Below are 25092 nucleotides of genomic sequence, written 5' to 3' on the forward strand. Positions count from 1 at the left end.
TTCTTTAATTTCCCCGTGCAAAAAAACACGTTTGAATTTTCCCTGACAAGCGGCCCGTCAAAGCGACAAAAGAAGAGCAAAAGAGCCATTTGTTGTGACTTTGATCAGCCCCAGCTCCCCAAAAGCGCCGCGGGTCGCCGCGTGCGCAAGGCACAGCCACAAGCAGCCGCCCCGTTAACGAAGGCTAACGAGCAGCAAGGTGAGCCCAGAGTTAATCAACGCCGGCTTACGCAGCGTGCACCAACGCCTCGGCTTATGCAGAGTGACAAAACACGACACGGCAGCAGCGGTGAGCGACGCCGCGTCGTTTTCCTGGTGGCTGCGGGGAGCAGCACGGCGTGGTCCTCGTGCGTGGGGCGGGACGAGCCGCGCTGTCGGGAGGCAAAGAGCCCCGGCACGCTCGAGCCTTTAAGTTGCAGCTCTGCTGTAAGGCACCAGTGGAAATTAATGGGGCTTTCAAGTGCATAAATGGATGGCGGAGTCATCCACGGCGAGTCTGTTAGCTAATTAGTTGAGATTGGCATTTATTTTATGCAAGGGGCGTTCAGGTAAAGCAGATATTTTTCTTATATCTGTATACGTGCCATTTACGCTTGGCAAATAGTCCACCAAACCCATCTCCTGATGCTCCGAGGCTCACACCAAGGCACACTCTTTCCTCCCATGCAGACAGCTACAGCTTCACCCATGGGTGCAGCCTGGGCTGGGCACATCTCCTCCTGGGGCAGGTGGCCCACAAAGCAGGGAGGAAGCCCCCATCCGGCAGACCTTTGCAACCTGTACAATCCAGAACAAGGTATCCCAAGACCTGACACAAGAGCTTATTTCAGAGGAACGTTTAACCTGCCAGGTTGCTGGCGCTTCAGCCCTTGCACCGCTGTGGGAAGCCAACGTCCTGTGCCCTGATCCCCTACCTGAGGGTGCAACAGCCAGCAAACAAATGCAGCTCAAACGCTCAAGTGGCTTCACTTGCAAAACCTAAGTGACGCTTCAGATTTATAGCACCCGAGTAATTTGATGCCTTCTAGCCTGTTAATGAAGCAAGCCTTAATACCATTTTATCATCAGATTTAATCTTCCTGGCACCACTTCACGCCCACGGATAGCGCACTCCCTGTCTTGGTACCTTGGCGGCTGTCGGACACAGCCCCCGAGCAGCAGCTGACTCCCAGCCCCACTGAGAACTCAATCTCGGCTAATCCCATCCCTTTAAAGCAACTCAGAGTTGAGCAATCTAAAAAGGAGACAAATGAAGTCACTTAGGCTTATCTCTCTAATTGCCTGCCTGTGAATCGGGAGGGCTGGTGTCAGCCACCTGCACTCACGCAGCGTGGAGATGAATTAATGCCGGGCAGGGAAATCAGGCCTAAAATATTTACCGTGAGCATTTTCAAACCTGTGACTGGAAGTACTGAAACGCTAGCGCTGCTGCAACGCCAGATCCAGCCCTGGCTGCGAGGAATGCGGCCGTGCCTTCCCTCTGCTCCTGCACCACGATGGGGCCTCCTCCTGCACTGCCCAGCGCCAGCATGGTGCAAATGTTAACGAATACGCCCCGTGAATATTTAATGCACATTTTCCTGCAGGTCCTGCTGTGATAAATGGCCACCTCATTACGAATGCCCACCTTTCCTTCATTTGTATCTTGGCGCAGAACACCTACAGCTGGAACTACGTACGGGCAGCTGAACGGCCGGAAACATCAGCAGATAAACCAACACCAAGAGGGCAGAGCCCAAAGACAAACTTCAGGGGAATGTGAAGAGAAATGCATCCTGTTCAGAGTGAGCATTTCATCTCTGCCACCTCCCAGGATGCACAGAGAGAGGCCAAGGGAAGAAGCCAGCACCACACTTTCTTTTTAGTGCAGTTATTTGTCCAGTTTTATCATCCCTTGGCTTTTTCAATTGTACGTGGAGGTCCCAGCCCCAACGGGGGCACGCTGCCATGCCACATGGACACAGACATACGTGGGTACCATGCCCATGGCTGGCTCTGCTCCGACACCTCCACCCAAAACCAGAGCTGGGCTGCTCTTCCCACATCTGAAACCAGGGAGCGTGTCCACGACTGGTCCCAGGTTACGCAAGCAAACCAGGAGTGACGTGGGGAGGGAATGGGGATTGCCCCACGCTCTCCTGGAGGCATCACCATCACTATGAGGCATCACAACGCTTGCCACGCTCAGCTGGGGCACCCAAGATACAGCCGACCACGAGAACACACCACCACGCTTGCACTTGCAGTCACAGCTATAACCATTTAGGAGTCCTGATGTAAAAATACCCCGGGGCCACGCAAAAGGTTTGTTAGGGGAGGGGAGTCACCTGGCCCGAATTCACAACATGAGGCTACAAATGCAGAAGACCCAAGGGAATAAAGCTGGGGTATGTTAGAACTGTCAGTAATTCTTCCCAAATATATAGTTTTGTTGGCACTGATGCTAAAAATTACCCAGAGGGCAAGCATTTAGCTCTGTTTTAGCTGGAGAGTCCCAGCTGATGTCTCTCCAACGTACACATGGAAGCAGTCTCCTTACTCAATCCACGTTTCCGCGAGTTCTGCATCAGGGGAGGCATGAAGATAAGGCTAACGAGGGGAGCGTCATTACCACACAGCACAAAGGCAAGAACAAATAGGCTCGTCTGAAGCAGGGGCTGCTGCTACATGGGTCACAAGGAGCCTCCGAAGTGCCAGAGCTGAATCTCTCTACCCTGAGAGGGCAACAAGTGGCGGTGGGCGGGCAACACCGGTGAAGAACTGGCACCAACTGGTGGGGCTGCACTCGCAGTGCTGCTCAGGGACTCTGGGTGGTCAGGGCAGTGCTGGGAACATAAAGGAGATAAAAGATGCTCTCTGGCCTCCCGACCCAGCAGGGAGGCAGAAGTGGAGGCTTCAGCCTCCCATCTCCTGAGCGTCCTGCTTTAGGCTCACCAGGATGCTCGCCCTTGTGTCGCGGGGTGCGAGCTTTCCCAGAGGAACACTCATCCCTCCCGCACGCAGAACACACCCCAAATCTCCACCGTCCTGCAAAGTGAGGAGCCTGTGACAACCCCACTATTTCGAAGATTTGAAATATCTGAGCAGGTTCCGAGCATGAACCCATGCATTCAAGAAGACCACTTCTACACATTGCTTTGTCTACATAGCCCTGCCATCGGGAACAAATGTGTATCTACACCCCACCTGGGTTTTAAATTCCCTGCTGCTGGGGGAGCAATTCCCCGAGGAGCACCGATGCCCACCCCTCAGTGTCACACCACCAAAGGCTGGCATCACTTCCACAGCCAGCCTGAAACAGCCAGGTGGGTTTCTAGGTCGCCAGCCCCCATCTGTGCCTTCGCTCTATTGGGAACCCCACCAGAGGACTCCAGCACAAGGGGTTTCGCAGGGAGGAGCCCAGCAAACTGCCCCCCAGCCTAGGAGAGCCCTGCTTGGGCTCGCTTGTGCGCTCAAGTGAGCTGGCAGCTGCCTTTTGGAGAGGAAAAAGACCTTTTGAAAGGGGAAAAAGAGAGAAGCGTTGTGTTTTTTTTCCCCTTCTTCTTTCTCTGGGTGCACAAACAGACTCATTTAAGGTGTAAGTAGATCAAGTAGCTAATTAAGAAAATAACCGATAACTTAATCAAGATCATTAGAGGAATCAGCATGTTGCTGCCATTATTTAAATGGTACCAGAGCAAAAATATGCCTGCATAACCAGAGCTTTAAAAAAAAAAAATCAAACCTCGGGGAGGCCGGCTCTGCCAAGAGCTGAGCACGGGGAGACTTCCACGTAACACTGCTCGCTTGTGTTACACCGAAAGCTGCGCACCATCTGAGCCTGCTTCAGGAAAACGCTCAAATCTCCTGGTAATTTCCTGCAGACAGGACATTTAATCATCCCCCGGCCTCCACCGCAAAAATGGAGGGTCAATGATTCGCACTTCCAGAGGAATTCACCCCAAGAACAAGCGCAGTCTTCTGCTGCGGGACGCAGCCCCGGCCTCTCCCCGGTGGGGGGGGGGAAGCGACTTTTTAACAGAAATACAGCTCGACACGTTGGGCCCTGAGCATTCCTCTCCTTCGGCATCGTGTGCTGACTCTACTGCTCAGCGGGCTCCTGGCAGGACGGACTCCGCACCTCCGCGGGGACGTGCACCGACTCCCTGGACATGCTGCACCCAGCCTTTTTGCATTCATTCCCACCGAGAATTTCTTTCCACTACGACACACAAGACTAGAAACACACATTTTTCGACTCCCAAACTCACCCAATTCCTTCTCCCGACCAGCGCCACGCTCCCGTGTTCTGCCACCCAGTTATTTTAAGGCTCACTCCCCCCACGGTGGGTGTTTGCTCTGCGTTTGCTCAGCACCCTGCCTCTCCCTCTAATTACTCCACCAGTTGCACGGATAAAAACATCTGCTTCGAGAGAGAAGCACACAAATAATTTGCATGGCCTAAACAAACAGAGGATGTTGGTAAACAGCCCTGTGGGGGCAAGCAGCCCGGGTCCAAATTCCTGCTCCTCCTTTGCATGAATCCTTTTTTTTTTTTTTCCCCCCAACCCAACACGTTGTTTGTCACTAACTGGCGGGGCTGTAAAACACAGCTTCCTCTCTGCTTAATTCCCATAGTATTTGAAAGCAATTGAATCCAGCAAGTTTGATTAAGGGCTTAGAAGTCTTTGTTTCACTTAAAAGAAACCTTTGTTTTGCCTCAAAGAAATTGGACGTTTTCTCTGGAATTTACAATAACACAGGAAAAAAAAAAACAAACATCCAAGAGTTAAAAATAACCCTTTCCCCTCTATTAAACACAGCTGCCAAAGGTTCAGGATTTGCATTTTGCCATGCCACACAAACCCCTGCAGCAGCTGAGAAGACACACACCACATTTGGAGACCGAGTGCTAAAGATAAGCCTCAGACTCCCGCAGGGTTTCGCACTTTGGATTTTTTAAACGGGTTAAAAAAAAAAAAAAAAAAAGCAGGAGCAGCTCAGACGGAGCTTTGCAAAGCCCCGACTGTGTCACCTAAAAGCTTTACGGTGTCCGTGGGTTCAAATGTGAGCACTGGGGTATTCCTGGTCCCTGCTCTGCCCCGGCACATCGAGGCCCTGCCTGGCAGCGAGCACTAAAAGCCTTGGGCAACGCAGCGCCGCTACCCCGGCAGCAGCGCTCGCGAAGGCAGGCAGAAACCCGAGCTGCAAAGAAAAATCATTTCCCAACGCAAACATTTGTAGAGCATTAAAAGGGCTTATCCTTTCACATGCTATAAATCGAGCGTGATTACTTACCCGGGCTAAACGGGCACGCGCTTCACACGCCGAAACCCCCCCGGGTGACGGGCAGGGGAAGGGGGGAAGCTGGGCAGAGGCGAGGCGAGAGCCTTCGCACCGGGACCGGGGCGCATCCTGCCGCGGTGCCCTGCCGGAGGCTGCCTGCGAGCCAGCAACTGGCTGAGGTCATCTGGGGAGTTAAAGCTCCCCGGCTGCCTCCCCAGCTCGCAGAGCGTGACGCCCACCGGAGTTTTAGCTTATTGGTGAAAATTGTAAGCCCTAATCCAATCCTGTCCCTTTACCCAAATTTAGCTCTCCACGGAGCCAACATCTCTTACGGTTTTGACTAGCGGTCTGAAAGCGAAGTTACCTCGCCCGGAAAATAAATCACGTCAAGAGAAGCAATAAAAAGCCCATGCTCAATTTGCTTCACCTCTTTCTCCCCAAAGAGCTTCTCGTCTACCTCCTTCGAGGGGACCACAACCTCGCACGTGCCTCTGCAGGGCGCCAGCAACCCGGCCTCGCCGCACGCATCACCTGAGCGCAAGTCAACGAGCCGAACACCGCCGTGCCAGTAAAAACAAGATTTATCACAACGCCTAACCAGACGCTGACACGTCTGGGTCACGACCGCATCACGCACGGGGAAGGTTTACAGAAAGTGCACGGTTCCCGAAGTTGTACCGAATTTCACAAAGGGAACTGCTGAAACATAAAGGGTTCGTGGCGAGTAACAGCCCGGTGGGCGCACGCATATGGGTTTCCTTTCTGCCGCCCGGCGCAGACGCTAGGCACAGCGCACAAACCCAGACCTCGGCTGCGGCGACAGCCCGGGGAAGCGGGGCCGAACCGGGGGCTGCTGGAGGAGGCTCGGGAGCCACAGCGCTGCCCCCATGCACGGGGGCTTCCTCCTGCGGGCGGTGACCGGGGACCCTCGGCTCTTTTTGCAAAAAATGGGTGGCGGCGGATGAAAGGCACGCGTGCAATCGCGGATTTCTGCGCCCCGTTACAGATGTGCAGAGCCGGAGTAACTCCAGGACGTGAGCCAGCGTTTGGGTAAGCTCCGAACGCACTCGCACAGCTACCTCCTAACGAGAGGAGCTGCCTGAGCTCCAGGCTGCAGGAGCCAGATGCAGGCAAAGCTGCCCTGGCCATCGCAAGGGTTAGGGCCTGAACGAGCTCTATTCATGGAGAGCTGAGCTTCTAGTAACTCGGATGCAGCGCTTCCAAAGGGTATTCTCATTGTAAGTCTAATAAGTCCCTTTGCATTTTAAAAGAATCCCCTTTGCAAGCTTGAAACGCGGAAATAATCAAAGCATGCATTAAAAAAAAAAAAAAGTTATTTTGCACTTGGCAGCGCTGAGCTTGGACCCATCCCCGTCAGGAGCGGGACCAGAGGAGCCCGGCAGCCGCAGGGAGGGCTGAGGCTGGTTCTCCAGGAACAAAAGCAGCTCACACAGCCCAGGTTCGCCACGTGAGAGCCTAATTAGAGACTGAAGCCCACACAGCAAACAGACAGACTACAGAGGAAATTGGAGTCTAATTTACATGGAGAACGATTACTTACTGCAACCAATTAGTGTCAAGCTGACTGACAGACTACCCAAAACAGGCTTTCCCCGCCCTGCCTCGTACTGCAAGCCTGAGCTTTCCTTGCCACTTTATTTTCAGGAGGCGAGGGGCAGCGCTTTGCCATCAGACACGAGCATCCCCCCAGCAAACACAGTGTTGGAGCTGCCTGGGAGCCACCCAGCACAAGCCTCAGCTGAGCCAGCAGCAGAGAACAGAGCAGTGTGCTCTCTTTCCTGGTCTTAAATCCTTAAATCACATCCCAAGGGTCCCGACAAGAAATTCGTCATTTTGGGGCAGTGTTTCCCTTTTCATATCCTGCCTGCCTGCATCTGGAGCTTTCAGTCCCTGCTGCGCAATCACGCAGGGGACCCGGAGGTAAGGTTTGTGTCCATGCAGCAACAGGGCTTGCAAAGTGCCCGGGCTGCATGTTCTGGGTCCTGACCCATGCTGCTGGCCTCTTCTGCTGAGAGCAATGGTATCACAGCAGCAGAAGGGCCTGATGCTTTGTCATTCTCTACAAAGGAGCTAAAAAGACTCCCTGTCTCCAGCAACGGGACTTCTTCCAGCTGCTTGCAGGGGAGCAGGCGTATATCCTCAGCTGATATGCTGCCCTGGAAGAGGAGGACTTCATGTTTACCAACATACAAACTGCTTGCTCATACTACAGAAAAGCTGCCCTTCCTCTGCACTGAACTAGTCCAAAAACTGGTAAACAGGCTTAAAAAAATAAACTGAAGCATACACACAGAATTGAACAAACGCTGTTTGCCTTCCATTCATTGTTAAAGAAAGAATGCCTCATTCTGTCGTTACCATTTTCCCCTTCCCAGAACGTGCTCCTTATGAACAGGACTAACTGCTGTCCTTTGCTCTGCACCACATCTGCATTCTGCATTTTGAACGCAGATTACAACTTGCTGCATTATCCTAAACAAACTTCTCCTAAGGACAGGCTCTATGAGCAGCCTCTTTGCTCTTCAGAGAGCCTTTGTGTGTGCATATTCAGGCACACAGGGGCTGCATTTCTCATATTTACGACAAGCTAATCAACCCTTCCTTTTAGAAGCACCAATATAAAGCATATTTAAGGACTCTATGGGTCCTCTGTACGGATAAGACACATGACTTTTTTCATCTCTGCAAGCTACATGGATATTTGGCATCTTAAAGGAAACTTCTGTAAAAAGCTGACTGGGAGGAATCACCTTGTGAAGTACCCGTTAGCTGTTCGGCAGTACCTGGGGACAGCCAGAACCTCAGGTGGTTCAGCACCAGCAGGGATGCTCTGATTTCAGTTCACCTCAGGTCGATGGTGATAAACCAATTTCCAGCACAGGAGCACCATCAGGAGAGGTGATGCCCGGCCACCTCACCTCCGTCTCCTGGGGACAGCCACCACGAAGGCTGCGAGTTGTGGTGGCCCTGCTCCCCCTCGTTAAATCAAATCTGCGCTAATTATCAAGCAGATGCAATGAAAACGCGCATGGGCTCACACTCCCCAGAATTAGGCTCTTAATCTTCCGTTTATAATCAAATTCACCTCCTTCACACCCCTTTTTTCCCCAGGAACTGACTCGCTGCCACTTTATCTGCAGCTCTGAGAACACCACGCTGCTTCATTTTTGCATTCCCCTCCGGTGCTACTCCCTGGATCAGCTCTTCAGGGACGGGGCTCCGCTGGCTGTAATTCCCATTAATTCCCGCTATGATTAACAGGTCAGCTCGCAGTCCTCTGATGACGGCGGGGTCCAGAAGTGCAACTCTATCAAAAATTATCTCCGCATAAAAGACGATAATTAGAGGAGCGAATGCCTCGCTGAGACTTTATCGGCTGCGCGCTTGCTGCTCGCTTTTGTGCTGCTGCTGACGGGTTTGGAGAGGGGCAGGCTGCAGCCCTCCTCCCTCTGTGGCAGGGGCTGCAGGCACACAGCTCTCCGTGGCGGTGGGCGAGATGTTGATTACCAAAGGGTGGAGAAAATCACTCCAGGAGGTGGTAGGGGCAGGCAAGGAGAAATTAGAGAAATTTTCTGAGTGCATCCGCGCCGCTCCCATTAGCGCTCGTGGAAATTATGCCTGCTGATCAAGTAGGTGGCCTTCGGGAGCCTGCTCTGAAATTACAGGGCAGGGAGGGGAGGAAAGGCGAGAAAAGGGAGGAAAAAGGTGCAAAACAAATTAACCCCCAACGAAGGCTGCAGAAATCGGCCTGGCTCCCTGGCTGGGGAGCAGCTGCTCCCCGCGGGCATCCCCGCGCTGGTGGTCACTGGGGAGATAAAAGGCAGCGAGACCAGTTGTAAAATACTTGTAAAAATGCTTCTGGGCTCAGGCCCTTTGAAGCCATCTCGAGCACTGCTAAATCGCTTGTTTTATTTGTGCTCTGCCCGGGATTTGCTTGGGTTTGCACTAACCGTGTTTACGCTGAAGCACGGCACGTCCGAAGGTGGCGCAGACCCGAGCCCAGCTCCAGCCTCACCCCGCGCTCCGAGGGGGTGCTGCAGCAGCTGAAGTGCCAGGTGTGCGCAGCATCACATCCTTCTCCCTCCCAGAGAACCACAATTAATCTTTCCAGAGCAGCCTTTCACTGCAAACCTCTGTAGACCACCCTTCCCTCTTCCTTCTGGCTTCTCCACTAGGTGCAGGGGAAGGAGAGCGGAAAGCACCTTCACACCACCTTCCTAAGCCTCTGAAAATGCAGCAGCAGGAGCCATTGCAGTAATAAAAAACAGAAGGAAAGGCGAGAACTTTAGTTGCAATCCTGACCCTGAAACTCCTGACAAGGTGACAGGTTATTAAGAAATATCCATATTAATCCCAACCGCGAAGCGCTCCGTTCAGCCAATTAAACTGCCTGAATGGCTGAGCGCTCCTGCAGACCTTTGTGCTCCTTTTTTTTTTTTTTTTTAAATGCCCTCTTAGGGAAAGGAATGGCTTCTGCAGAGATGAGCCGCCCGGCTCCTTCCCTCCTCGCCATGTGTGTATAAAATGTTCTTGGCTGCTTTCAAACCCTGCACATTAATCTACGCAACAGAGCCTGTCTCTTCCAGCGTCTGAATGATTTCTCTTTGGGGCGGGTAGGACGGAGCTGTTCCACTTGGCATCACAATCCCCTCCCTGCCCCCTCCTCGCCTCGCTTTTTATTTTTTGGTACTGCCAGAAGAGCTCACAAGACATCTCTCCGAGCGTGTGCGAAGCTGGAGAACATCTTGCTGTAGGAACACACAGATATATATATATATATATATATACACACATGAGACAGCTACGATGCCCAGAAACGAACCAGGAGATCAGGCTTTTAATGCACCACGTTATGAAGAATACAGCCCCTCCCTGCACCTTAGGACACACCGCTTATTTCTCCCTCGGTCGTTTCTTTGCCTGTGGCTGAACCCAGAGAGACAGGAACTGTTTCCTGAATTAAGGCTGCTGGAAATGAAACAGAGGAGGGGTTTATGCGTGGCGATCACCAGAATTCCTCCCGCACAACGCAAGCCCCACAGTCCCATCTCAACTGGCCTCATACAGCGATAAATCCAAACATCCCCACCACACAAAGGGCTGTCCGGTACAAAGCCAGGCCTTTTTTTTTTTTTTTATTAACACCACGCTCGGGGCTGGGATTTTCATACCTGCCTGCCCCAAATTTCTGCTTGCGAGGATCCTGGCTGCTCCTGTAGCTGTCAGGGAGCCCCTCGCTGGCTGCTTCACGGCGCCTGGTGTCTGCTCGGGGCCTACACACAGAACTGATGAACGCTTCTGACCCTTCAAAGAGGGCCTGGATGGGGCCTTCAGGAGCAAGGACGGGAAAGATAAAAGATGTCTAAGGACATTCAAGCTTTTCTGAGCAAGCACCGTACACCCTGTCACTCCTGGAAACCCAACCCAGCTCCCACGGCACATCTTGAACCTTGGAAACTGCCAGAGGAACAGCGAGCACTTTCCTGTACTTCCAAATATCCCCAAATCCCCGGCCTCTGGGGCTCTCACAGTAATTCAGCGCACAGTTCTCAGCACTGCAACCCCATAAAACAAAATCCATATGGGGACTGCCCCCGCCAGCCAGCCGATACCTGCCAGGAGCAGTAATCTTGGTGACACTGGATCTGTACAATAAAGAAGCCCATTTCACCGGGGCAGGGTTTTCCTATAACTAAAATGGAAACAAAAATTGGCTCACGAAGACAAACGATGCCTGTGACAGTTTTTTTTGCTGCACTTGATTAAATACAGCACACAACAAAACCATTTCTCCTCCTCGAACGATAAACCCCATAGTCTAAAATTAAGCCCAGCAGGGTAAGATCCTGTACAGATTTCGAGATATTGCAAATTTCTTGGAAACCCTGACTGCACTGTGTACACACACTGCAAAATCGCTCGAGAACCTCTGGCACCAAACATAAACACAGCAAAAGCTGAAAATCATGTAGTGTTTTTATCTCCATACAGCCTGTACCACTGAGTACAGCTGTGGTTTGCCATTTCATGATAAACCGCGCTTTGCTTTTGATTGTTTTGGTGTGTAACTGTGGATGCGAACGTAAGATATTATCATAAAAAGAAAAGGGGAAGAAAAAGCACAATCAAAGAAGTGTACCGACCCGAAACACGCTTTCCAAGGGGTATTTGTAGATATCAGAACTGCACCATTTCTCTTCAAGACAACTGATCCTTTTCATGAAAATATAATAAGCCCTAGAGAAATTCTGGATGATCGTTATTAAATGGACAGGCCTCATACATTTTTCCAGTAAAATGACTGAAGCTTGGCTTTAGCATAATCCTGCAGATTATTTACATCTTCTGCAGTTTTTTCCATGGCTGCTGAATAATCAAAGCTCCTTAGAAAACCACTGTCAGAGAAACATAAAACCTTTTTCCCCCTCCTTTCCTTTCTCTTTTACCTGTTTTTATGCACCCCTTCTCACACAGGAGCAGAAAGGAGGCCAAAAGTCCCCTGCAAGCAGGCCCAACAGATACCCCTCAGACCAGCTGTGAGCAGTCAGCATTCCCCACACCATGGCACTGCCCAGTTTTTGGGGCAATTCTCTTATTTCTCCTCAATACCCAGCTTCCAGAGCCACCTGATTAAATGGGAGCTTGGGCTGCCTTTTAAATGCGTTTTCTTCAAGAAAACGGCTTAAAAAATGGCAAAACTGTGCCTCTTCTGCCAGCAATGAGAGGAGCTCCATCTCCTCTTCAAAGGAAGGACCTTAAAAACCACTGGAAATTACTTGAATATCGGGTGCTTTTCGGGGAAATCTTGCAGGGATGCTTCAAAACAAGCACTTTGCTTTCTTCTTCAGGCTCTGTGTCGTTTCCAGTCACACAAACCCCTTCCTTCCTTGCTTTTGCGCCAGTTACAACCATCCACCACAAATGGCTGCGCACAGAAAACGAAGACAATTAAATACTCTTAAACAGTAAGGGCTGCAATTGGCATGTTAATGAGATCTTTACGCTCCCTAATGTGCTTTCTAAAAATAAAATTACACCCAGGTATACAGCTCTCACGGCTTTGGCATGCCCAGGGAAATGTCTGAATGGAAATTCTCTCATAATTTCATTGTGCTGTCCTGAAGCCAGCCGGGCCCTGCCAACGCCCCGCAGATGCTCCACGCGCCCTCAGAACAACAAGGGCTTGGCTGCCGGGCAGGGTCCCAAATTTTGCCTCATCTCAGGTCAATTTGAAGCCAGGAGACGTGGCGCTTGGCCTGCTCAGGGCCAGGGGTCACCTCTCGGCACCGCCAGGCCCAGGGCCCAGTCCCACAGCGGGGTCGGGACCCAGGTCTGCTCCCGCACGCGGGACGTGCTCGCTGCCACCCCCTGGGGACCTGGGGGGTCCCATCCGGAGCAGCAGTGGTTTGAATTACACAGCAGCCTGCTCTGCAGAAGGCTCGTCTGCAGTAATCAGAAGCATGATGTGGGTGCAGGGGAGGACTTCAAAGCACACCGGTAGCAGAAGTCTCAAAAAGAGTGGTCAATGGGCAAAAATTCGTAAGAGCCCTCAAGCATCTCTTAAACCAGAATTATTCAGAATTATTTTTTGGGGGGGGGGACCTGGCAGGTCACTGCAGAGCCTGCTCCAAGGAAAGCTCGCGGTCTTCTTTCCTTTTTGTATCTTTTAACTCATGCAATTTGCGCACACACACAGGCAGACACATGCTCTGCTTTTCCTCTGCCTGTCTCTAAAACCGAACGCAAACAAGGGCTCGTGTATATTGAAATCTGTAGGAAGCTTAACATTTACTTGGCTTTTGTGTAAACACTTACGTGAATTACACAAGTTTCAGCCAAGAGGCTCGGCACCCCATCGTGCAGAGCCATATAATTCATTACAATTAAAAGCAGAGAGCGAGGCAATCAGGCTTGCCCGACAGTGTGCTGTTATGGATTTGCTCTTCCAAATGGCTTCCAATTTGTCTCCGCAGCAGCTCAGCCTCTCCAAGAAAAACCTCCCAGAGCATCCCTCCCGGCCCCATCCTGCACCACCATCCATCCCCTCTGGGAGCTGCTGCTGGGGTGGTGGCACCCAGCTGCAGCTGACGGACGTGGAGGGAGGACCATGCCTCGTATTTTTCTGTTTATTGCTCACCCCAATGATGCACGGAAGATGCGGGTCCTGACCCTATGGAGGTGAAGGTGTCCCAACAAATGCATTTAAATAACACGAATCAACAAGAATGATGCATAAAATGTGCATCACCCCAAAGTGCAAGGCACTGTGTATTCCCCAAGTCTCTGCCGTTCTGATTCAGTATTCATAAGATGCTAAGCTATTACACTACCCTTCGGAAAGCGCTGTGGCTTACGGTGCTGCAGACAAGTGGTGTTATCACTTGGTATTTCTTCTTTTGTTATTACAGGGAATCTTCCTACATCTCTGAAAATAATCCAATTATTGCTTACCACTGGTAAGGTCACTGATGCTTTGAACAGAGATCTGGGTAATACTCTGATTACTCTTAAGCAAATATTGCTAGGGCTTGGGCAGAAATTTCAGAGAGATTGAAAATCCATTTTACTGGAAACCACAGATAGAAAAATCTTCACACCCCAGAGGATATAAACAACAACAACAAAAAGGTATAGTTTCTCAGCCGTATTAGAAAAATATTGGTTTATCTGAAATCAAGAGAATGGATATATTCAGCTATTAAAACAGTATAATTTCTCATACTGTATAACCTTCAGAATAAGGCAATCATCAAGTCTTTATTAAATGTTCCCTTACAGGCTCCAAAATGTATTGAACTACTTAAATGCAATGTATGGAAAACAGCAGAGGGTTTGTATCACTTGTGGGAATAAAACCGCTCACAGAGAAAGGCAGATATCAAAGATCAATCTGTAATACGGAAAAGGCAGTTAACATCCCTCATAGCAGACTCAGAGATTATTTTGCTGCATTGAGCCAACTAGATAAAAGAAAATTCACCTGAAACGCTTATGATGCCAAAGAAAAGGTGTCTATAATATGTCTTTTGGTGCAATTAATCACAGGTTCTTTACTGTCAGACCATCTTTAGGTAATGACAAAAAAAAAAAGGGAAAAAAATAGCCAACCCTTTTTTTCCTTAAGAAGGAATTAATCACGTTGTCACTGAAAGATGGTTTTTCTGCCATCACTTTTCTTGCACTGGCCAACTGATATTAGAAACAAAACCCTGCTAGCGCTCGCTGTCCTGCTGACAGAGAGGAAGGATGCTCAGAATTAACCCACGCGTGTCCTCCCCGCTGGGAAGGGGCACATCTCAGCGACACCACCAGAAGACCCCAACGCGAAGGGGTGTCTCTGGACCTGGGGCAGGACAAGTACCGCCAAGGGCTGCTGGGGTGCCTGAACCACGTGCAGCTTCTCTTCTCCCCTCTGCAGTGGCATTGCTTGCTGTACAGTGACGTTACATGACTCTATCCCATGGCTGGGATCTGTCCCACGTCCTGGCCGAGCCCCCTGAAATGCCACCGAGGCCAGGGACGGTGAGCGGGCGCAGCGCTGCTCCAGCTCTCCTAGGAAACCTGCTCCTCCTGCCTGACACAGGGACGTCCCCAGGGACAGGAGAGAGTGGGAAGCACGTCAGTGTCTTTGTCTCCTGCCTTCCGTCTGGGACCGAGAGAGGGAAACCCAGCTGGGGATGTGCGTGCACGGCAGGGGACCACAACCGGGGCAGTCTCTGCAGGGAAGGATGCACAGGGGACGTGGATGCACAGGAACACGCAGAGGCACAGGGACGCTCTCGCAGACACGCTTCAGCTGTTTTCTATTTTGAACAAATAGCACGAAGAGTACAAACACTATCTAGCAGCAGCTGCAGCGACACGGGGCTAAAGACTCGTGTCTCGTGCGATCGTTCCTACAAACAGATAAGTTGCCAACTACTCCTCCCTTCCCTGAGTAATAAATATATTTGCATTTTTTCGTGGCACAAGATCTGTTTTTTGAAGGGAAAGAATCACACAAGCAGCAGACTTAAATACTGAAAACTGAATATTTAACAAGTAAACTCTGTTTATGCCTTACAAAGAGCACTGGCTATTTTAAGCACGTTAGATTGTTAAGTGAAATATCAGGAAACATGGGAAGAAAAATACACAGTGCTTTGTGCTCCGTTAACAGGACGAAAACCCAGCACACAGGAAAGCACATGGGGATGGATTTGTAAAACCTTCCAGCAGAATGACCTCCAGGTGAGAAGTGCACAAAGATAACTGCATTCAAAATTTCCCTGTCGCCTTGCACTGCTCCTTCCCAAAAAACAGCCTGGGTGAAAGAGGCTGCAGTGATGGAGGCACGAGGTAAAGGAAAAGGCAAAGCGGTCAAGGAGAGGTCATGGCAAAAAAACAACCCACGCAGTGCCCATCGTTGTCCTGGCACGGCACAGCCTTGATGTTGGCAGGGTTTTCACGGAAAAAAATAAAATAAAAATCAGCTGGAACATCAAAAGTAAAGTTGGTTTTAGTAATATTGGCTTACAACCAGCACCTGGTAGCACAGGCCGGGCACAAGGACTTGCAAACCAACAGATGAACCAGAAGGATGCAGGAAGGCTCGTTACGCTCACGTTTGGGCTGCGGCTTTGAAGCAGAGCTGCTGAAAGGAAAGGGGCCTGGGGAGCCTGGCGCAAGAGAAAGCGGGACAGGCGGATCCACGCAGAAACCCAAGGCGGCTCATTAGCGTGGAGGCGAGCATTGTTAAAGAGCTCACGTCTGCACCAAGGCACGGACCTGGCGTAACTGAGCCCTGCTATTTAACCGGGAGTGAATTAGGTTTTAGCGCACGGAGGTGAGACAGAGAACACGGCACAGAGCTGGCTCTGCAGCAGCCGCGGTGACCAGCAGACCTGCAACAGCCCGGCACCAGCAAACACCACGCACGCAAAACAAAAGGATTAAGTTTCCCCTTATTACTGCACGATCGCAGCCCTGCCGGCACACACCCCTTACACCCACTGCTCCCCCGGTCTCCCGCTGCAGGAGCTCTGAGCTTTCCTGACGCTTTGCTTTCTATTGTTACGGGTTGATTCAGTCGTAACTGCACGCCCCTGCGGGGCTGCGGAGGGAAGTGTGAACACCATCACCCCTATCCTATTAAATACTCAGGTTTTGGGGACTTTTCAAGTCGGACTAATTGCTACGGGTGACAGAGCTCCGCTGGAGCCAGCAGGACTTGGCCGCACAGAGCAGCCTTTCCAAGGCACAGGTATTTTCTCTCCCTGCCCTTCGTAAATCTAGCCAAATAATCAGTTTGTTTGGCATGGAGCGAATGCATGGTGAAGTAACGCCTCTTGCGTTATCGAGGTTCTCTTCAGGGATGAGTATGTCATTAATCACTGCTGAAGCCAACATTAAAATGATATTGATGTTAAGAATCCCAGGTGTCCCATTTGGTGCTCACATAACATATGGTACATGTGAATTTTATAGCTTTTGTATTAATCTGCCCAGAATGCCATCACTTTGCAAGGTTTCATAAAATATTAAAATTACGGAGGATAATTTATTTTACAATTCCAGGCAAAGGCCCTGGGAACCATGAGAACCTCCCCATTAAATTCACACAGGTCTGCGACTCGCAGTCCTAATATCTTGCATCTGTTTGCTGAGCGAGAGAAAGACGCGATGTCTTGCAACTCCATTACGTGATGGATCAGTCTGAATTTCCTTATTAAGGTTCCTATGATCCATTATCACTGCAGGGGAGAGAGAGAGGGAGAGGGAGAGAGACACGACAGACTAAGGATGTTTATCAAACCACATGAAGCCCAGACAGACACTCCAAACAAATACTCCATAGTCACTGCAGAGAAGTGCCGGGCATCTTTATTGACAGCCCAACCATGCATCACACGGCTGGCTTTTAAACACCCAGCAAAAGGCTACAATTTGTAAGGACAGCAGACTAAAAGACTGGATTTTCATGTCTTTTGGTTAATGTATCACCGCTACAAGCATTTCAAAAGGACTCCACGCACCTGTGTGCCAAACACTATTTGTAGCATCGAAAGGTGGCCGAGATGCTCGTGCACCAGGGCACAGAACTGACCACGGGGTTAGGAGGCAGCTCCCCGGTGCCTGTCTGGTTACTCGTGGCTGGGAGCTGTGTGGGAGCCAGGCTCACGGGGGCTCTGGTATGGGCTGGTGGGCACAAAGTCAGAGGTGACATGATGCAAGGGTGGCTTTGAGCCACCCGATGGCAATCCCCACCGCATATGCAGCAGGGGTTCCACGCTACGCCTTTCGGAGCGGGCAGGATGGAGCTGGCCGGTGCCAAGATACTCCCTGCTACAATGATTACTGGAGGGAGTGATTTCTGCAATAGCTATCAGGAAGATTCAAAGCCAGCAGCTGCTGTGAACTTTGAACAACCACAGAATTCAATAGCAAATCTCTGATGAATGTTTAACACCTTGCAAATCTCTTTTCAAGATCAGGAACTGGTATAAAACTAGTAGCCTGCTGCAAAACTACGTGCACACGAGACACAAAGTCAATATTTTGAACAACTAATCCCCCCTCCCCCCCCAAAAGGAGGCTGGGAGGGATCGTGCAAGGTCCTTTGGCCCAGCCCCATGCCCCAAGGCTTCGGTGCACGGACTGCATAGGCAATCGCCCACGCTGCAGGAAGAGGCAGGGGAAGGACTCAACTGCGACACCCCATTGTCAAGCAAAAGTGTGGAACTGCCCAGGTCGCACCTGAAAAAACAGTTAGTAATTCTCATACCTTAAAAGCAGCACACGCAAACTTCTGCAAAATTTATGATTCCCCTGTTTATCGTTGCAAATGTGGCTTATTGAAATCCTCCAAGTCTTGCGACCAAACAAATCATCCTACCGAACACAAACTGAAGGAAATGGATGTGGCTGCATCTGCTTAAATGAGCACACAATTGGTAGTTACTAAGCATGCAATTATGAAAATTTGAGTCTGTATTTACAGAGATGTTTCCCATTAAAAACATCTTGGTAATACCAAGTATTCTTGGACCGCTTCTCCGCAACGTAAAGAAATAATGTGCAAAAGTACATTTTACTTCCAAGGCACCATAAACGTGAACGTCAGAAAACCAATATTCTGAAAAGGGAAGTTCCAAGTTTTCGTTCTTGCCCCAAATGGCAGCAGTACAAACAAATGTGCAAACAGCAACAAAACAGCATGTGTGCGTCCAGCAGAAAGATCGGTGTCCCACAGCCAAGATCGCAAATGATAAGGACATCAATGACGATAAATGAAGTTGGACCAACAACATCTGTGCTGTGAATTACACTTGGATTCTGTGACTTCCAGCTCCCATGGCACACATGCTAAATGCATGGAGAATTTATCATGGGGACATGTGGATCTGTGCATCAGTCTCAGAGGTACGTATGTGGATTCACACGAGCAGAGCGAGATCGTGTGCCCCAGCCAAGACACTCGTGTCCCTCTCACGTGCACTGACGGGTGGGAACAGGCTCTTCACTGCCGCTTTCGTGGTTGGTTCATCCGTAATTAACATCCAGGTGCCGAAAGAGAACAAAAGCTGACATAAGGCCCAGGTCTTCCAAAACTAAGGAGCTCTCTGAACCCTTGAAAACTAAACAGTGAATTAAGTAATTCATCCCTCAACCTGAAAAGGAGTTTTCATTTCCAGTTTAAACACATGCTAAGTTTTATAGATGTGTTTGCCCAGGGTTCTGACCCAGCATCCCAGCTGGTGAGAGATGACCCAGCAGATTGAGGGATCCACAGCACTGCCCTGTACCACAGAAACAAGATTTTGATTTAATGGTTCTTTTCTGGAAGAAGAACAAGTGGAAACATTCCCATTAAATTAATCAGGGTTGGAGAATAACAAAACAAAACAACCTTACATGCACCACCAAAATGCTACAAAGACGCAGATGGCCATTGCAGCTCAGCCTCCCTTTCTCCCATGTGAGATGCTCGTTGGAGAAACATCGCCCGAGGGATAAATCAAGTCCCTGTTCACAGTAACCCAACCTGGGGCCCTGCTCCCTCCCTGGGGTGATCACAGCGCACTGGCTGGGATGCAAAACTGTAACAGGAACCAAAGAATCACGAGTTGGCTTCACAATTTCATTTCTGGGAACTTCCCAGCAGCTCTGTCCTTCCCTGTTAGACAGCCCCATGCTGCTCATGTGTAGTTTCATTGATTTTCCTTGTTTTTACAGGTCCATCAGATACGACTAAAAGCAGGAAATGGACAAACGCACCTGGGAAAAAGTCATTACCATCCTTGTAACACTCCCTCAGACACTCCTTGCCGTGCTGTATTGGAGGACACCACATGCTCTCTGCATGCTGAGCGTTAAGCACTCCGGCAAAGGAAATAATCCTGGTGCTCTAAGCCACAGCAAATCAATCTGGATTATCCCATTATACCTGTCCTGAGAAATAAGGAGGCATTTCTCCAGGGCATTACCCATTCCCTGATTCCCTGATACCTCCCTGCATTCGGCAGGGCTGGCTGCCCCCAGGCACAAGCAAGACCCCACTGCCCAGCCCACTGGGGGGCTCTCGTCAAGCCCCCAGCAGCAGATAGGGCTCCCGCTCCATGACATTGCTTGTTCACTGCACCTCCACCAGCAACGTATCATGCCATCACAACTACTTCCATAATGCTCCAAAATTTTACTTTTTTTTTTTTTTTTCCAGAACTCCTGGCTGGGGATTACTGACCTCAGGTCACAGCCTCAGCCATCATCCCTGCAGGGTGCCGGCTCTCCAACACATGCAACGTACGAGCGAGGTGTCCCTATCTGGTGGTATAACCCCACGCAAGCAGACACGACCCCTGCCAACACCTGGGGGAGATACAGGGCTGAAGCTGGCACAGTTTGCTTTCGAGTAGCCGCTGGGGATGGAAGTGAAAACACGACGAAGTGATGGCACGTGTTGTCAGCAGCGCTGCGCTAACGTCACGGTGAGCAGGAGCACGCACACCTCCCCTGCGAGTTCGCTGCCACGCTTTTACACCAAGCTATTTGGGATGGTCTCCAGCCACCATAAACACGCCTTTTCTTTGCAAGCTTAATTAATGCCTCAGCAGCGATTAGCAGAATCTGCTTTCACCAATGCATCTTAAAACCAAAGCTGGAAGAACAATTCAGCTTATCCCAAAGTAGATCTGCTTCTCCCGTGCTAGGCAGAACACCAACACAGGCCTTTGAGATACATTTTCAATCCCCCTCAAAGAAAATATTAACCATTTTGGTGACTTACATTTCAGTTAGGAAGAGTCCCACTCCACATTTAAACCCAATTATCACATACCAAAACCCACAGTCGCTTACATGGCCTTGAGATCTTCATCAAATGAGGAAGACAAATCTCACTGCCATTAGTGGAAGGATGCTCTGTCTTCAGCTTTTCAGATGCTCTGAACGTTTGACATCGGGAACGCAAGTCAGTAAGTAATAACCACAGGGCAATGCTCCGGGTCCCCCAAGAACTACAGACCATTCACCGACAGCAAAGCTTACGCGCACATTTTCCACGTAGTTCCTGTGTTGGATCTGCCTAACGTAACTGTCTCAGGTGATTTAAATAGGAACTGAAAACCTTCCCAAAAGATCGAAGCAGCACCGTCCAATTTGTAAATACCCTGGGCTCCGTGGAAGGTTGTTAATGTTAATACAGGAAATCTGTTTGATGCAAATGAAAAAAAAAAAATTCTCATTACAGAGTTTCTTGTAATGACAGTGCTCAAATATAACCACAACAGTCTGCTTTTGATTAGAGGAAGCCGTTTAGTGCCGCCGTTATTATTTGTTGTTTCTATGGTTCCTTGGGTGTGCATAACTCTTCCCAGACAGACACAGGGAAAGGCTCAAATGCTTCTTCACTGAAGTAACAAATTCTGCTGCGTTTCAGTGAGGTCAAGCTTCCTCACCGTGCTCCCCACTCGTTTGTGGTCCAGGGCAGGGCTTGGTGGGTCCAGTTCAGACTGGTCAATTCTCCTTTCCTCTGCATTTCTATATTCTGTTTTCTTTTTTTGTTTGTTTTTCTTTTGTCTTTCCACCTTCCATCCCCCCCTTTCTTTTAGGAGCAGGAGTGGGGTTCCCTTACTCATTCATCCCTACCGGGAACTTACCGTGCTGCCCTATCAACTTCCAGAGGAAAAGGTTCCCATTTTTATTACAGCTGAAAAAAGTCATTCCCACCTTAAGGAGAATTGTTTCATGTTTGTTTACACCAGCTCGGTGCTATGGATGTAAAAAAGCTGCTGGCCCAGACGAGCGCATCCAGTTAAGCACACGGTCCCCATCCAGCTACATTGGGTGGCACAACCAACACTGCAGGCTGGCAAAGCCACTCTCAGCCATCACATAGCGACATTTTCCTTCAGTCTCCTCAACGTGAGGCTTATTTTGATTTTAAAAATAAATAACGATAATAAAAAAAACTCCTCCAGCAATCTGTCAGGTCAGAGCGCTGGAAAATGGAGTTCACGTTTAATTGCCCGGCGGTGGCTAACAGCCCCACAAGCATCTTGTGTGCCCAGATCTGCGACCTCAGCTACTTGGCACGCACTTTGTTGGGCTACAAGAGACGACACCAACCACACAAAAGCGACTGCACAGATCCGAGGTCAGTTTGTGCAGTATTAATGAAGCAATATAGATGATAAGAAATACATCCAGCGCCTGGATATACTGTATGCTCAGGGGAACCGGGCTCATATTAAACAGCAAAATAGTGATCTATTGTGCAGGATGCATGTCTGGAGGAATGGCTTCCAGATGGGACCACACCACTCATAAACAGAGATTGCAAAAAAGCCCTCTTTTTAAATGAAATAAAATAAAAACATATATATACACTACACATACACATCGCTCACATTTTTCCAAAGGAGACTTTGTAACACTTCCCCTTTAATTTGTAAGTCTTTTGTATGTAGATTATTTTTTTTTGAGCCTAAGGTGTTTTATTGTCACAGTATAGCTGTGATTATTTATTTATTTATTTATTTTTTACCTTAGAAGAGGCTAATTTAAATGAGAATTGCCACACCTTGCTTCTGCCCTGCCAAATTCTTCTCCCAGCTCTCTGGACGGCTGGGACAGATTGCAAGGCTGGAGCTCAGACAGCAAGGAAAACAAATGTAAGCTGTTTTAATTTTTATAGTGCTTCCATGTGCAGTGCATAACCCCCTATTCAGAGTAAACAAAACCATTGCAGAGCTGGAGGGGGTGATAATCAGAGTACACAGATCTCAATAAATACGTCAAACTATCAAACTGCCAAGCTTGGCTCTTTTCCTTAGCTATTTGAAAGCAACCAAGCAAATTCTCGGAATTAATCAAAAATCATTACAAAGGCCATATAACAACGAGGCCGGTAATAAATCACATTAGCGAAGTATCACAGAACGAACTGGCACTTGTCTTTTGGAGAGACCGACACTGGGAGAAAAACGCTGTTCTCCACCCTCTGTAAACATTATTAAAAAGTTGTTTAGTTGCCATTGACATATTGTTCACAAAGCTGTTGAAAGATGGCCCGCTTGCCAGCGATGTAGGGAAATGTTCAGCACGGGCTGAAGCCATACCGCGAGGCCGGGTCCCTGCCGGCAGGCACCAGCGCTCCTCCGGGTGCCAGGGCCGAGGACACCCAACAGCCACAAGCCGATTTTTACCTCTTGCAACTCCAATATTTGACTCCTGCTCCGTTTCTTGCATCTGTTCGCCAAGCCCAGCGATGTGCTTATCGGTTTCATTTAAACATTATTTACCTCTCGAACATAAACAGTTTATCGCTCAAGAGCTACTCTACGCCAAACACGGGCTGCGAGCAATATTCCATCCTCTCACTTATGTAAATACCATTTATTCACAGGAGGCACAAAGTGCAATGCCTGCGCCGAGGCCCACGAAGCTCTGCACCCACAATTTGACAGAAAATCTGAAAAATGGGGAAAGGCTCGATGCAAAATCGTCAACAGGTATAAATCAGGAGGGGCCCCCCGCACCACCAGGGCACGTCGCAATCCGACGCTCGCTGTGCGCCACAAGCCACCCACCCAAAGGTGCTAAGCGATTTTCGGCAATCCCAAGCAGTTCTGAAAAGACATTTTTCTGGGCAGGGGAAATGTCAGATTATGGCAAAGTTGGTACGGCTTTTTGCTTTGTGGCACTGTTTTGTCACAGTCAGGAGGAGCCTGGAAAAAATGATGGCCAAAACACTGTGACAGCCAGGTTGTGCCGCTTAGGTGATGGAAATTGGTATTCCCAAGTAAAATGGTATTCCCAAATGACTGATGATACAACTGATACAAGTTCAGTGCCAACAACAACAAAAATATCCACAGGAAAAATTAATTCACATTCTAATCTCCGTTTACTTTGCTAATGGCTCCAAACCCTTCCCCTATTCACCGGCGTTACTACTTGTTTACTAAATACTGCAATGAAGAGCTTTTTTCCCCCCCTTGTTTATTTATATTTCCTATTAAGAGGAAGGCAGCGCCTTTCGGAAGGGCGATATACCTGGTGGCCGCTGTCAGCAAAACAACAGCCACCACAGCCGCCTGCGGCCTGAGCAAGCTCCCGGGCGAAGCGCCGCGCGGCGGGGCGGAAATCAAGCCAAGTCGCGCCCGCTCGCCACATTCAGCAACGTCCTCCGTGCAACCAGCTTGGCAGCCGGTGGAAATAAAGCAACCTCTCACGGACCTGCCCGTGGCAAAGCCCCGAGTGGGGTGGATGAACGCCCCGTGAGTCACTTCGTTACCAAGGCTAAGCGCGAGCTAATTAATTGACTGTATCTGTTGCTCTGCTCTGTATTTATGAAATGCAATCTCCCCCCAGAAAGGCTGGCTGCCTTGCAGTTACAACATTCAGATGTTATAAATTCGTGAGCCAGAATCAGTAAACATGATGCAATTAGAAAAATAAGCTGATGTGGAAAATCAGCTTAAAGGGTCCTCGAGAGAAAAAGCACTTCTAGATAAAACGCCTCATAAAAATGCACGCGATAGCGGCCTGGCTGCAGCACAGCAAACAGCCAGGGAGTACATTTTACTTCGTCCTGAGCAGATCACACCCTGAGACAGCTCATTCTGCCTTCCCATCACAAATGTGTGGCAAATGTGAAGCACGGTCCTGCTTCTCGAGCCATTTTACCCACACTGGACCAAGGATTTGCGGCCGTATTTAGTCTGTAGGAAGACGGACAGAAGGGTTCTTCTCCGGCTGTGCTTCTTGCTGTTTGCCAACATTTCTTTGTGATTTTACTGTCACGTTAATTCTCTTTAAATCCCATTATAATCACCCTTAATCCAGCTGCCTGGATCCCAGCGTTCGTTACCTTGCCATTTACCCTACGTGAGGTGTGAAGCTGCTTCATCCCACCCGAGTCAGATGAGCTTCTAATTGCAGAACCCTTCCCAGGTTCTTTGTTTCTACTTGCAAAACAATTTCCAGTCGGGAGGCAAGTAAACCCTTGCACAAAGCCTGCGCTTTCACACGGTCAGCACATTTCTTGGCTCCCTCGGCAGCTCCCCAAACCACTGACCAGCGGCCTGCCTCCTGCAGGACCCGACACGAGAGGACAGGTCCGTCCCTCGGTGGCTTCTCCCTTCTCAGAGGTCTCGAGACACCTGGGTGGGCAAACCTCTCGCCTCCTCAGAGGGCTCCCATGAATCACAGCCTCTCATGCAAAGTCTGAGGTCACTCGGAGAGAGACCAGGAAGCATTTTTGGTTGCAAGATCATCATTTTGGGACACTCTGCCCTACATCTCCACCAGCGGGTGTGGAGGCCG

The 25092-nt window shown here is 49.6% G+C and overlaps 1 protein-coding gene across 2 annotated transcripts in view; it reads right to left on the bottom strand.

The window, feature by feature from the left end:
• Positions 1-25092, bottom strand: part of PRICKLE2 (prickle planar cell polarity protein 2) — a 106804-nt gene that overhangs the window by 48383 nt on the left and 33329 nt on the right. The window contains exon 1 of one of the 2 annotated variants that reach the window (XM_083795465.1): positions 5278-5432. The exons of the other annotated variant lie outside the window; for it this stretch is intronic. The gene's annotated coding sequence lies outside the window, so the exon portion shown is untranslated. Of the gene's footprint in view, positions 1-5277; positions 5433-25092 lie in introns of those variants that run through there. 2 annotated transcript variants of the gene reach the window in all.

Source organism: Anser anser, assembly GCF_964211835.1.
Source record: "Anser anser genome assembly, chromosome: 12".
Classification (NCBI taxonomy): Eukaryota; Metazoa; Chordata; class Aves; order Anseriformes; family Anatidae; genus Anser; species Anser anser.